Source organism: Bombina bombina, chromosome 2 (assembly GCF_027579735.1).
Source record: "Bombina bombina isolate aBomBom1 chromosome 2, aBomBom1.pri, whole genome shotgun sequence".
NCBI classification, from domain to species: Eukaryota; Metazoa; Chordata; class Amphibia; order Anura; family Bombinatoridae; genus Bombina; species Bombina bombina.
This window is the reverse complement of record NC_069500.1, coordinates 873,295,836-873,310,475: the sequence shown is the minus strand read 5'-3', so window position 1 is coordinate 873,310,475 and position 14,640 is coordinate 873,295,836. Positions and strand designations below refer to the sequence as shown.

General features: G+C 38.6%; 1 protein-coding gene across 3 annotated transcripts in view; it reads right to left on the bottom strand.

Annotated features, from left to right (window-relative positions):
- Window positions 1–14,640, bottom strand: part of SH2D4A (SH2 domain containing 4A) — a 352,968-nt gene that overhangs the window by 135,076 nt on the left and 203,252 nt on the right. The gene's annotated exons all lie outside the window — the stretch shown is intronic.

Genomic DNA, 14,640 nt, shown 5'->3' with positions numbered 1-14,640 from the left:
CAACTTTAAAATTTAGAACAATCTGGTCTAATTTCGCAACTAAACATATCAATGACTCTTGGAGATATCTTAACCCTAATAAAAGAGATTATACATTTTTCTCGCATCTGAATAAAACATATTCCCGCCTGGATTATTTATTTCTCAACCAAAAAAGTTTACAGTTTAGTTCTAAGGTTTATATTAGCCATACGTCATGGTTGGATCACTCAGCAATGATAATCTAATTAAACTGGCCAACTAAACCAAACACACCCTTCTTGTGGAGGTTGGATGATTTCTTATTATCAGACCCAGTATTTATACAGAACACCTCAGTATCACTTCAATAATTTTTTACTATTAATAAAACACCTGATGTGGCCCCATTTATACTTTGGGAAACACATACGTTTTATATTAGGGGTGACTTTATAAAGCACAATGCATACCTAAAAAAACAAAAAAGAGAAAAATATAACTCTCTAACTTCTGACCTATCAAGACTAGATCATCTACATAAATTATACCCCACGGATGATAATATTTTAAAACAACTGTCAGATACTAGGCAGTTACTACAAAGCCAATTAAACCAGCAAGCATATAAATCAGCATTCTACTTAAAAATATTTTTTTTTTTTAATGAAAGTAATAAATCCGGCAGACTCCTAGCAAGGGCTCTTAAAAAGAAGAACCTAAAATCGTATGTACATGAAATAAAAACTAAAGAAGGACAATACGCTAAAACTATTAAGGAGATAGGTCAAACCTTTAGCGATTATTATTCTGAGTTATATAATCTACCTGACAATTTCTCTTCAGTAGATTTTACTGAATAATGTAAGGAATACATCCAAAATGCAGGGCTTCCATGTCTCTCAGCAGATATGAAGAGCTTGCTAGATCAGCCAATAACAATAAAAGAGTTAAAGGATACTATTAAAAATGTAAAAGTCGGGAAAAGCCCTGGCCCAGATGGCCTGACTGCAAAGTATTAGAAAAGTTTCCAAGACATTCTTATTTCTCATTTAGTAACACTTTCATAAAATAGACACAGGAGACCAATTTCCATCAAATATGCTAGAGGCCAGAATTGTTGTAATTCCAAACCGGATAAACCTATTGAGTCCCCAAGTGACTATAGACCAATCTCTTTACTGAACTTGGATATAAAAATATATGGGAAAATTTTAGCTAATAGGATTAATAACTTTTTACCTTACCTTATCCATCTAACCAAGTAGGTTTTATCCCAGGGAGAGAAGCCCGTGATAATACTAATAAAAGTATACAAATTTTAGAATTTGAAAAGAAAGAGTATTTCGACAGTTGTCCTAGCAATGGACACTGAAAAAGCTTTTCACCAACTAAATTGGAAGTTCTTACGCTTTACTTTATATCAATTTGGTTTTAGCAAACTCTTTGAAGAACAATTTTTTTCTTTATATAATGCACCACTTGCAACCATAAAATATAATAATTCTTTGTCTAATCCATTCTATATCCATAACGGCACACGTCAGGGATGCCCACTATCTCCTATGTTATTTGCACTAGCAATTGAAGTAATGGCATCTAAAATTAGACTAAATGATAACATCGGTGGTATTAATATAAGGGATATGAATTTTAAAATGTTATTGTATGCGGACAACGTGTTTTTTACGCTCTCTGAACCAATCCAATCTACCCCTATAGTCCTATCTGTACTTAGCACCTATGGTCAGTATTCAAATTTCTCTATACACCATGCTAAATCTGAACTTTTGAGCTTTGGACTAGATAAATATAATCTCCAGCTAATTAATCAAAATAGTAATTTAAAAATACAATCCAACACCATAAAATACCTAGGGATTATAATAGCTAATACCCAGCATGACCTAATAAAATTTAACTATGAAAAGCTTTTGAAAGAAACTACTGTGGAAATAAATAGATGGAAGCAAAAGCCCCTCTCCTGGCTAGGTCATATTCATGCAGTGAAAATGATTATCTTACCAAGATTGTTATATTTATTCCAGACTCTACCAATTCCTCTTCCTATGTCTTATATTCCTAAATTTCAATCTTTATTGAATAAATATATATGGCATGGAACCGCTCCGAGAGTATCTAAGGCCACCCTCTCCCTTCCAAAGGATAGAGGGGGTTAGGAGCGCCATGTTTTTTAAAATATAGGAGGGAATCAATATTACAAAGAATAGTAGACTGGTGTAATAATAAAAATCATAAAGAATGGGTACAGCTAGAGCATAATTTGCTACAGGATAAGCAGCTGGGGGGCAGATGTTGGCTACCATTGAAGAGCTGGCCTAAAATATATCAAAATTACCCTATAATAAGTGAAAGTGTTACAGACATGGAAAGTCATTCTCAACCTTAAAAACCAAATCTCAACAATCCCATCACCACTTACACCAATTATACTGGATCAGTCTTTACCGTTGAGGTGACTATATTGGACTTATCAATATGAAAACCTTACATGATACATTGCCATTTTATACACTTATGAATTGCGAAAAATTAAAGTCTAATTTGAGGTTAATTAACAGTGGGGTAGTTATGTAACCACTGGTTTAGATATCTCCAACTTAAAAACAATTTTACAACACATCCAAATAAATGCGATCTGATCAAACAAAGACTACCATTCGAATTATTATGTTCAAGGAACCTCCCAACTAGGGGTATACTATCACTAATTTAGAAAAAATACTAATGATACCTACATCTTCAAATTTGCCATCATATACAAAGGAGTGGTCACGTAACCTTAATAGTCCACCTTCTAAGAAGGAATGGAATATTATCTTTCAACGTAATGCCAAAGCATCAATATCAGCGTCCATTCTAGACAAACTATATTAATGAGGTGGTATTTAACCCCTCATAGAGTTAAAGCTATATTCCCTAATTCTTCAGACCAATGTTGGAGAGAATGCAGGAAAAAAGGTACTCATACACATATGGTGGACATGTCCGAAAATATCAAATTTCTGGTCTTTAGTGGGAATAGAGATAAACAGGTTACTCTCGATTCAAATACTGTTAGATCCCACAACAATGCTACTGCATAAACCTATACCGAAAATATCAAATGGCATTAATCATTCCTTTGAATAGCGCCAAACAGATAATACCTAGATACTGGAAACAAACTAAAACTCCAACAATATCCGAATAGCAATCCCAAATACACCACACAATTATTATTTTTTTTATTTTTATTTTTTTATTTTTTTATTTTATAAATATTTTTCTTTATTAAAGAGAAATTCACTGTACAGTAATATTGAAATAACATTACAGCAAAACATATCTACAACAAAATATAGCAATATGCATTGTTGATGGAAACATACATTTCACTTGCTGAAATAATCAAAAACATTAGAACTGGTGTGTCAACAGTGTATATTCACATAACAGCTGATATAGGAAAGGAAAGAAAAATCAGATATCGGGCATTATTTGGCCCTAGGAAAGGGGCAAATAGAATGTGAGCCAACAGGGCTTACGTACTAAATTTCCAGGCATCTTGATAAATAGGGGTTATACACATCTCCCTCATATAGAGGGTAAAGAATGAGATAAAGAGAAAAGAGAAAAAGAGAGAAAAAAAAAAGGGGAGGGGGAAGGGAGGAGTGAGGGAAGGAGGCAGAATGGGGAAGTGGCTGCATGAACACTCTCTTCTCGTTTCAGGAGTAGATTGCGCTGCTGGTGAATCCCTTTTATCGGAGTTCGAACCAGTCAGACCACATCTCCCAGTAAGAGTCCAGAGTATTATTCTCTCCGGCGACATATCTCTCCATGGTAGCAAAGTGATTTATCACATCGCAGATCTCATTTAGATTTGGAGGCTCTGTCTGTTTCCAAGCCTGAGCTATGCACAGTTTAACACCACACAATTTTAATGGAAAAACTACACTATCAGTTAATTGATCAGATGGAAGCATATTATAATCTAGTAAATATACTACAGATAAAACTATAGGATAGGATGTCATACTTTGTTTATAACTTCATGGAAAATAGATAAAATATACAGTTAGCTAAAATACTATATTGCAGAAGATGTTATATTTATTCAACCACGAGTTACCTTGTGAAGTTACCTTGTTATGTTTTTTTTTTTTATAAGCTTTATATACACTTTATATCTCTAACTAATATGAAATATTGTTATTAAGGAGTATCCTTTGGTTGGTGGATGTGGACCCCACAGAAGCTACAGGGTATTTTGTGGACTATCATGAACTTCTACACTTTAAATGTGGTACAAGATATTTAGTATATACCATAGCTGAAATATTGCAGTTACTGCTTAGCGTTATTTATGTTTATTTTACTTTTATTTTTTATTTGATGTGTGTGTATTTGAAAGTGTTGTATAAAGCTTGTGAAAATTAAAAAAAACAAAAAAAAAACAAAGCAGTCAGTGTTGGTGGAGCCCACAATATGCGTCTCCCCTAATGATGCAACACGTTTCTCTGCTTATAGAAACAACTATTTCCTCAGGCAAGATCCACAGCTATAGACGGCCTGTAAAGTAAAAAAATACAGGGCCATAAAGATGACGTTATATGTTTATTATTGGAATATTCAAAAAGAAATTCACCAAAATATGAGACTCATATGGGCCAGTATTTATGTCTGTTCCAGCAGCAGGTAGATAGTAGCGGAGGTGAAGGAATCCCAGCTTCTGACTGGGGGGAACATAATTTACTACTTGCTTTCACCCAGCTAGAGCTGCTACTCAGCTGGTATTTTTAAGGTTCAAAATAAAAATTAAATATAGAAATAAATATGTTATCATGATCAAACTTCATCTATATACTGAAATCTAATTGAAAAACAAATGATCATTTAAAAGCAGCGCTAGCAGCTTTAGTTCCTGATTTATGCTGTATAATTAGTTATGTAAATTTATGCTAATTAATTTGACCAGCATATTTTTTTTTTATTCAAGAAATGGTGGCAACCCTACTCCCAGCAGCTGACAAAGAGGAAAACACATGATCCCTCCCTGTGGATGAACAGTCAACGTGCAGTAAAGTCTCTGCTTAAAGGAACATGAAACCCAAACATTTTCTTTCATGGTTCAGATAGAACATGCTGTTTTAAACAACTTTCCAATTTACTTCTTTTATCTAATGTGTTTTGTTCTCGGATTACCCTTTGTTGAAAAGCATATCTATGTAGTTTCAGGAGCAGCAATGCACTACTGGTAGTGTGTTACTGCTCATTCAACAAAAGATATCATGAGAATAAAACAAATGTGATAACAGAAGTAAATTAAAAAGTTGTTAAAATTGTATACTCTGAATAATGAAAGAAAAATGTTGTTGTTTTTTGTTCCTTTAATTCTCTTTGCTCCTTCTCATTTGCATCTACCAGTTTGCAGGTTAGAGGTGATTGAGCCAGGGAGAAGCCATCAATATATTGTGATGACTCAATCTGGCAAAGTTGCATATTAACCGCTTTACCTGCTACTCTTATTCTAGGACCTCTACCCATTCCTCACTACAGAGTTCATAAGCAGGAAGCTGGACAACTCTTATTGTGTTCTGCTGTGGATTAGCATGGGGGCACAAACCGCTGACTTTTATAATAGTCATCCAATCAATATGGGTGGCAAAATTATTTGCTAGTGACATGTAGGTCAGTCAGACTACCTTGAAAGCTTTGTGGCACATACTTTCCTGAAACAGTATCCCTCATTGTTATGAATTATATAGGAACTCAGGAGGTTGATAGGGGCAGTTGCTGTTTTGTGGGCAAGCTTGTGTTGCAGGATTCCCAACTGTCCCTATTTGAGAGGGACAGGCTCTGATTCTGAGCTCTGTCCCTCTAATATAGTCATACAAAATTATCCCACACCTATAGAACACCCAGACACACCCACAAACTGCCATGACACACCCACAGACCACTGGAAACACCCACAATCCCACCCACCCACTACTAACAAACTATAATCCCTCCCCTCCCAACAAAGCTCCACCCACAATGGTGAAAGGGCCCTTATCAACTTTATGTATCCCTGATTCTCTGCCACAAATATTGGGAGGTATGGTGTTGGGAGTAGGGGGGGTCATGGGTGGATAGGGGGCTGGATCATAGGTGTGTCTGATCAGTCAGTGGGTGTGTTTGTTCTGTCTATGGCAGGGCTAAGGAAAATTCTTCAAACAAACAGAGACATAGGCAGCCGCTAGTGCTATTCAGCTCTTTTCTGAGACAGATTTATTCTTGTGAAAGACCACCACACTAAGATCTAAAATTGCACAAATCCTAGAGTGGTGATCTTTCACAAGAAAAATCCGTCTCTGAAAAGAGCCGAACGTGGCCACCTACTTCCGCATTCAGATCCTCACAAAGGATCCAAATGCACATACCTACTCAGAAGGATAGAGCTCAGAATTAGGGACTGTCCCTCTCAAATATGGAAATACAATTGGAAGGTCTATTTATACAGTGTTATATATACACACAGAGTTCTCCACTGAAAATGTTACAGGCTGCGTGGCATTATAATGTAGTTGAGTGGGGGCAGTGTAATTGTCAGGGTTTTTTCCTTGTTTTGTTTGCCATGTGCTGCTGGCAGCCATTTTACTCACCTCTCTTGCTGACTCTGGTGCATACTGTGTGATGCTGCTCATTTCCTGCACTTCCTTTTATGGCCAGACTGGTGTACATCATCCGTGTGAGACAGGATGCAGTCTCAGAATTGTGATGTTATCACTTATTATTTAAAGGGCCTCTGTTCAGTATGCTTTGCCCTTGCGTTGTCTCAGACCTGTTTGTGAGAGCTCCTGTGTATTACCTGGCTGTCTGACATCCCTCCTGGTTCCTGATCCCTGGCTTGTTCCTGACTCTGCTGTTCTTCTTGTTCCTGATTCCAGCTTGTCTAACTACTCGCTTTGGCTCCTGACTCGGCTCGTCTGACTACCAGCTGTGGTTTTGATTCCTGGCTTGTTATTTGACTTGTGGACATTTTATTATTTTTTGCTATTAATAAAGGTGTGATTATATTTGCACTTCTCATCTCAGTCTGATTCCTGGCACCCTGACATTATGCAAGGGCCATGAATCCTGATGGTTCTAATAATCCATCTTTACCTGCCATAATTTCCAGGATGGATGAATAGGATCACCGCTTGGATCAATTTGAACTAGCCCTGCAAACCCTGCTGACTCGCACTGCACATTTGGACCAAAGTGTCCCGCAAGTTATGGCTGGTCCTGTTTCCGCTGCTGCACCTAGTCCTACCATGAGCATGTCCGGTTCTGCACCTCTACCTGAGCGTTATGGAGGCGATCCTAATCAGTGCAGAGGGTTTTTTAACCAGGTGGGCATTTACTTTGAGATGTTACCTCAGGCGTTTCCCTCTGAGAGAGCTAAGGTGGGATTTCTCATCTCGTTACTCTCTGACATAGCTCTTGCCTGGGCTAATCCCTTGTGGGAGACTAATAAACCTGTGATTTCAAATTACCCTGAATTTGTGGCCTCCTTTCGAAGGGTATTTGATGTTCCGGCTCGCTCCTCCTCTGATGCTAAATGACTCATGTCCATTCAGCAAGGTACAAGATCTGTTACTCAGTATGCCATTGAGTTCCGTACGCTTGCCGCACAGGTAGATTGGAACAATGAAGCCCTTGTTGCCGCCTTCTTTCATGGGCTCTCTGATGCGATTAAAGATGAAGTTGCTGCCAGAGATTTACCAGAAGATCTTGAGGCATTGGTGTCTTTTTTAATCCTAATTGACATCAGACTAAGTGAGAGGCCCTCTTTCAAGGAGCTCTTGCGGAAGCCTCCTCTTCCGTTGTCTCCTATGTGTTTGTTCCCACCCATGCCTCCCTCTCCTCCCATGCCTCCTGGTCCCTAGTCACCAGGTACTGCTTAGTCGATTTAGTTGGGATTCACGCGTCTCTCCGCGGTGGAGAGGGCCTTTAGGAGGAGGAAGGGGCTCTGCCTCTATTGTGGGTTACAGGGCCACCTTTTGAAGTCTTGTCCAACACAGCTGGGAAACGCTCACACCTAAGGTCCTGTCGGGGGCAGACTTTGGGTGGTTTATCCTCGTCCCCGGAAACCACTAAAGTAGAAACCTTTGGTCACGGTTGTCCTTTCCTGGGTGGACTCCTCCATAGTCACCCAGGCTCTTGTTGACTCTGGTGCTGTGGGCTATTTCATTGACAGTGCTTTTGTATCAAAGCACTCCATTCCTGTTTTGCCTCGGTCCGTTCCGCTTGCTATTGAGGCCATTGATGGCAGGCCCCTTCAGCCCGCACTCGTTACTCCCGAAACTGCTCCGTTATCCATGGCTGTTGGGGCTCTACATTTTTAAACCCTCCAGTTCCAGGTGATAAACTCTCCGCATTTTCCGGTTGTACTGGGTTATCCCTGGCTCCAAAAGCACAATCCCAGTCTCGACTGGCACAGGTCCGAAATTTTGTTGTGGTCTCTGCAAAGTATTTCCACTTGTCTTCGGAAACCAGTTAAAGTCTTGTGCACTTCTTCGATATCTCAATTGCCAGAGGAGTGGCGAGAGTTCCTAGATGTTTTTGACAAGGTGCGTGCCGGTATGTTGCCTCCTCACCGGTCTTATGATTGTGCCATTAACCTGCAACCCGGAGACATTCCTCCTCAGGGCTGGGTTTACCCTCTGTCTGTTGCGGAGAATTGTGCTATGGAGGAGTATGTTGCCGATGCTCTGTCGTGGGGGATCATCCGCAAATCCTGCTCTCCTGCAGGGGCTGGCTTCTTCTTTGTGAAGAAAAAGGGTGGCGAGTTAAGACCATGCATCGATTATAGGGGTCTTAATCATCTTACCATTAAGAATGCTTACCCTATTCCGCTCATTACGGAACTCTTTGACCGCCTCAAGGGAGCTACAGTCTTTACTAAACTTGATTTGAGAGGAGTGTACAATCTTGTTAGGATCAAGGAGGGCCACGAATGGAAAAAAGCATGTAACACCAGGAGCGGGCATTATGAGTATCTTGTAATGCCCTTTGGCCTATGTAATGCTCCTGCTGTTTTCAAGGAATTTATTAATGATGTCCTACAAGATATGTTGCAACAGTGTGTTGTGGTGTACTTGGACGACATCCTCATACACTCACCTACACTTGAGGCTCATCGTTCTGATGTTACATGGGTTCTTCAGAGACTACGTGAAAACGGCCTGTTTCGTAAACTCGAGAAATGTGAGTTCCATCAGACTCAAGTAACCTTCCTAGGTTATGGTATCTCCGTTGCAGGGTTCTCCATGGATCCTGACAAGTTATCTGCAGTTCTGCAGTGGCCTCGCCCAGTTGGTCTTCGGTCTATTCAAAGTTTTTTGGGGTTCGCCAATTACTATAGAAAGTTTATTAAAAACTTTTCTTCCATGGTCAAACCTATCACAGACATGACCCGTAAAGAGAATGATCCACTCCATTGGTCACCTACTGCCATTAAGGCCTTTGATAGTCTTAACACTGCCTTTGCTGCCGCTCCAGTTCTGGCTCATCCTAACCCTGTCCTGCCTTTCGTTCTTGAGGTCGATGCATCTGAGACTGGAGTAGGTGCCCTCTTGTCTCAACGTCCTACGCCTGACGGTTCCTTGCATCCGTGTGGTTTCTTCTCTAAGAAATTGTCTCCAGCAGAGTGCAATTATGAAATTGGCGACAGGGAACTACTGGCCATAATTTTGGCACTTAAGGAATGGAGGGATCTTCTCGAGGGTACTAGCGTGCCAGTGCTCATTCTTACTGACCACAAGAATTTAACTTATCTAACTGAAGCAAAACGTTTGTCACCCCGACAGGCCAGATGGGCGCTATTTTTGTCTTGGTTTAATTATGTGGTCTCCTACCTGCCTGATAGTAAGAATGTTAGTGCTGATGCCTTCTCTTGACAGTTTCCCCCTCTGTCCAAGGAGGAGTCTGTACCTACTCCAGTTATACCTCCTGACCATATTTTGGCTACCATACGTACTAATTTGACTTCTCCCTTGGGGGAGGAGATCCTGGCTGCACAAACCAACGCACCTCCTGAGAAACCTAGTGGTAAGTGTTTTGTTCCTGAGAATCTTTGAACTAAACTTTAGCACACTTGCCACTATCCTAAAGCCGCAGGTCACCCAGGCAAGAACCAAATTATTTGGTCTGTCACTCGACAATTCTGGTGGCCAGGTCTTCGTTCTGATGTTGCTGCGTATGTTGCCTCCTGCTCAGTTTGTGCACAGAATAAGACTCCTCGACGTCTTCCTGTGTGTCTTCTTCAACCTATTGCTAATGGTGAGCGTCCTTGGACACATCTTTCCATGGATTTCATTGTCGAGCTCCCTGTTTCCAATGTCACATTGCATTCCCTTGAAGAAGTTGCCTACCGCTCAGGAGCTTGCTTCAATTTTTGCCCGGGAGGTCTTCCGTTTACATGGGTTACCCAAGGAGATAGTGTCAGACCGGGGTAGCCAGTTTGTCTCCAGATTTTGGCGTTCCTTTTGTGCTCAAATGGGGATCCAGATTTCCTTCTCCTCGGCATATCACCCTCAATCCAATGGGACTGCGGAACGGTCTAATCAAGCTCTGGAACAGATCCTCCATTGCTATGTCTCAGATCACCATAATAATTGGTCTGAACTGTTACCTTGGGCAGAGTTTGCTCGTAATAGTGCTATTAATGCTTCCTCCAAGTTATCCCCGTTCATGGCTAATTATGGGTTTCAACCATCCTTGTTGCCCGATTTATTCATGTCTCAAGGTATTCCGGCTTTGGAGGAGCATCTCCGGCAACTCCGTTCCACGTGGATGCAGATTCAGGATTGCCTTCATCATTCTATGCAGCGCCAAAAGTTCTAGGCTGATCTTAGGCGTCTGCCTGCACCTTCCTACCAGGTTGGTGAGAGAGTTTGGCTGTTTTCTGCAACTTGAGTCTTCGTGTGCCTTCCAATAAACTGGCTCCCCGTTATGTTGGTCCTTTTCAAATACTTCGACGGGTCAATCCTGTGGCCTACTCTCTTGACCTTCCTCCTGCAATGCGCATATCCATTGTTTTTCATGTCTCCCTCTTGAAACCATTGGTTTGTAATCGGTTTACCACTGTGTTGCCTCGTCCCCATCCTATCTTTGTTGACAACCATGAGGAGTATGAGGTCAGCAGCATTATTGACTCTCGTATGTCCAGGTGCCATGTACAGTATTTGGTTCACTGGAGGGGCTACGGTCCGGAGGAGCATTCATGGGTTCCCTCCTCTGATGTTCATGCTCCCGCCCTCCTCCATGCATTCCATGCCCGTTTCCCCAATAAGCCTTTTGTCCTCCCGTGGGGGAGGGGTCGTTGAGGGGAGGGTACTGTCAGGGTTTTTTTCCCCTGTTTTGTTTGCCATATGCTGTTGGCAGCCATTTTACTCACCTCTCTTGCTGACTCTGGTGCATACTGTGTGATGCTGCTAATTTCCTGCACTTTCTTTTATGGCCAGACTGGTGTACATCATCCGTGTGAGACAGGATGCAGTCTCAGAATTGTGATGTCATCACTTATTATTTAAAGGGCCTCTGTTCAGTATGCTTTGCCCTTACGTTGTCTCAGACCTGTTTGTGAGAGCTCCTGTGTATTACCTGGCTGTCTGACATCCCTCCTGGTTCCTGATCCCTGGCTTGTTCCTGACTCTTCTGTTCTCCTTGTTCCTGATTCCGGCTCGTCTGACTATTCGCTTTGGCTCCTGACTCGGCTCGTCTGACTACCAGCTCTGGTTTTGATTCCTGGCTTGTTATTTGACTTGTGGACATTTTATTATTTTTTGCTATTAATAAAGGTGTGATTATTTTTGCACTTCTCATCTCAGTCTTATTCCTAGCACCCTGACATAAATACTTTGTAATTGGACAACATTTGCGTCTATCTAAAACACAAATTAATTGCATAATCTAACATAAATGTATTTAATGATAAATTATGCAAAAACAATATTCAAACATTGTAATATTAGCTAATTTTATGTGTGTATTTATGAACACATACACACATATATATTTATATATACATATATATATATATATATAGAATAGAAGAAAGAGCTGCAGCACCCCAAATGGATTTTTTAGTGATTTATTTTCAAGCAAGAAAACATAGGCAACGTTTCGGGCTTTGCCCTTTCTCAAGCCAAGTGATTAAACACATAATTAATGCCTAGAATTTATAGGCTGTGAGTGAACCAAAATACAGGTGCAAAACATTCAAGTGATTTAACTTTTAAAGAGACAGTATTGTTTATAACATTCATTGTGTATACTCATTAATTACATTTATCCTGTAATAATATATATCTTAATATAATACAATACTTTTATTCTCTGCTGTGATTATACATTAGTAATTTACAATTAAATTCTATAATTATGTTTCTGTGTTTGTTATATGTGAATTAATGTAATTTAAAAAAAAAAAAAAAATCAATTTTAATATTATATTAACTCACAAACAATTTTTAATCTTTTAAGATTGTTACCTTTACGATGGATGACAAGGAGGAAGAAAAATTACTATGTAACCATAGCTAACCTAGAACATTTATGAAATGACATAAAATGTAACAATTTTGTGAGCAAGAAAATAGCAACCTAACTGCATCCTTTACAAAGCAATAGTAGTTTTCGTTATAAGTTTCTTTTTATCTTGTTAATAAAAAATGTTTACTACGCTTGTTCTAATCATGAACGTAAAATATTTATTAAGTTTGTGTATTATTAAACTCCTTATATGGATTATTGAGTCACATGTAAATCTTGATCTGTATAAAAGAAAAAAATACAGAAATTATTAGTTAAAGAAGCTTAATTTACAAAAATAGAAAAAGATTATAGTCCCTATTTAGTCGCTTGGGATACATACTAATTTGTTAATCCATATTACTTTTCTTTGTTTTAACTTCTTAATTCTAGCATGGCCCCTTCTCTGTATGGGTATATGTTCCAAAACTTTGAATCTTAATTGACTAACGTCATGCTTTTTTTCTTTGAAATGAGCTCAGACTGGTAAATCTGGGACACCTTTTCTTATAGTATATTTGTGCTGTGTGAGTCTGTCTTTTATTTTTTGACTGGTCTCTCCTATGTAGATTAGCCCACATGGACATTTATGACTAAACAACATGAATAAACAACATGATCTGACTGGCAAGTGTACAATCCATTAATGTTATATATTTTCCCTGTGTGAGGATATACTACTTTGTCTCCTCTTATAACACTATTACAGTGTGAAAAATTATAGCAAGGAAAGGTTCATTTTTTGCTAGAGGTTAATAATGTATGTTTATTACTCCCTATGTCCGTTCTAACTAAACTATCATGTAAATTTTTAGGTCTTTTATAAGAAAGTAATGGCAAATTTTTAAACTCCCTAATGTCATTATAGCTATTTTTAAGAATATTCCAGTGTTTTTTAATAATACCTGTGATTTGTTTGCTATTAACATTATAAGTACTTATAAATGGAATTCTATTTGTTTAAACCGTTTTCTTTTTCTTAATTAGCAATTCTTTTCTATCAATTTGATTAACTTTATTCAGTTCATTGTCTAGCACTTGTTTTGGATAACCTCTTCGGGTAAATTTATTCATTCATTCATTTCCTGTAATCTTGTTTTACAAGATCTTATATCACTTACAATTCGTTTAACCCTTACATATTAAGATTTAGGTAAAGATTTCACAGTACTTTCTGGATGGCAGCTATTATAGGATAACAAGGTGTTCTTATCAGTTTCTTTGACAAAAATGTCTGTTTTGAACATACCTTCTTCTATATAAACCATAACATCCAGAAAGTTAATATGTTTATCATTACTTTGATGGTAAACTCAATGTTCTCATTGTTATCATTTAGTTGAGAAAGAAATTGACTTAGGGTTTCATTATTTCCAGACCATATCATGAAGACATCATCTATATAGCGCCACCATACGCTAGCAAACCTTTTAAACAATTCATTGGAGTATACATATTTCTGTTTGTATACACCCATGTACAGGCCTGTGTATGGTGGCGCCATATTAGCACCCATTGCGGTACCTCTCTTTTGTCTGTAAAAGACAAAACCAAACAAAAAGTAATTGTTGTTTAACACCAATGTTAGTAATTCCATTATGAAATTAATTTGAAGGTCTGTGTATGTATTTTCATCTTGTAAGGATTTTTTAGCAGATTCTATACCACCGAGATGGGGAATACTTGTATACAAATGTTTTACGTATAGTGTGACTAATATAGGGTGTTTTGTTGTTTGCCACTCAATTGTGTCTAATTTCTTTAAGACGTCTGTGGAATCTTCTATATATGACTGTTATTTGCATACTATAGGTTTAAAAATTCTATCCAGAAGAGTGGCCACATTTGACAGAACAGAGTCAATACTAGTGACAATGGGGCGCCCTGGAGGATTATCTATACATTTATGGATTTTTGGAAGTATATAAATTAGGGGATTAAAACATTCCTTCCTAATAAGATATTCCTTAACTTTGTGATCTATGGTATTATTTTCTAAGGCTCCAAGTTTTCATAGACTTCAGTGTCTGTGAGTTGTTTGTTGATTTCCTCTACATACTTTAATTTGTCCATGACAACAATAGCCCCTCCCTTGTCGGCAGATTTTATAATAATTTT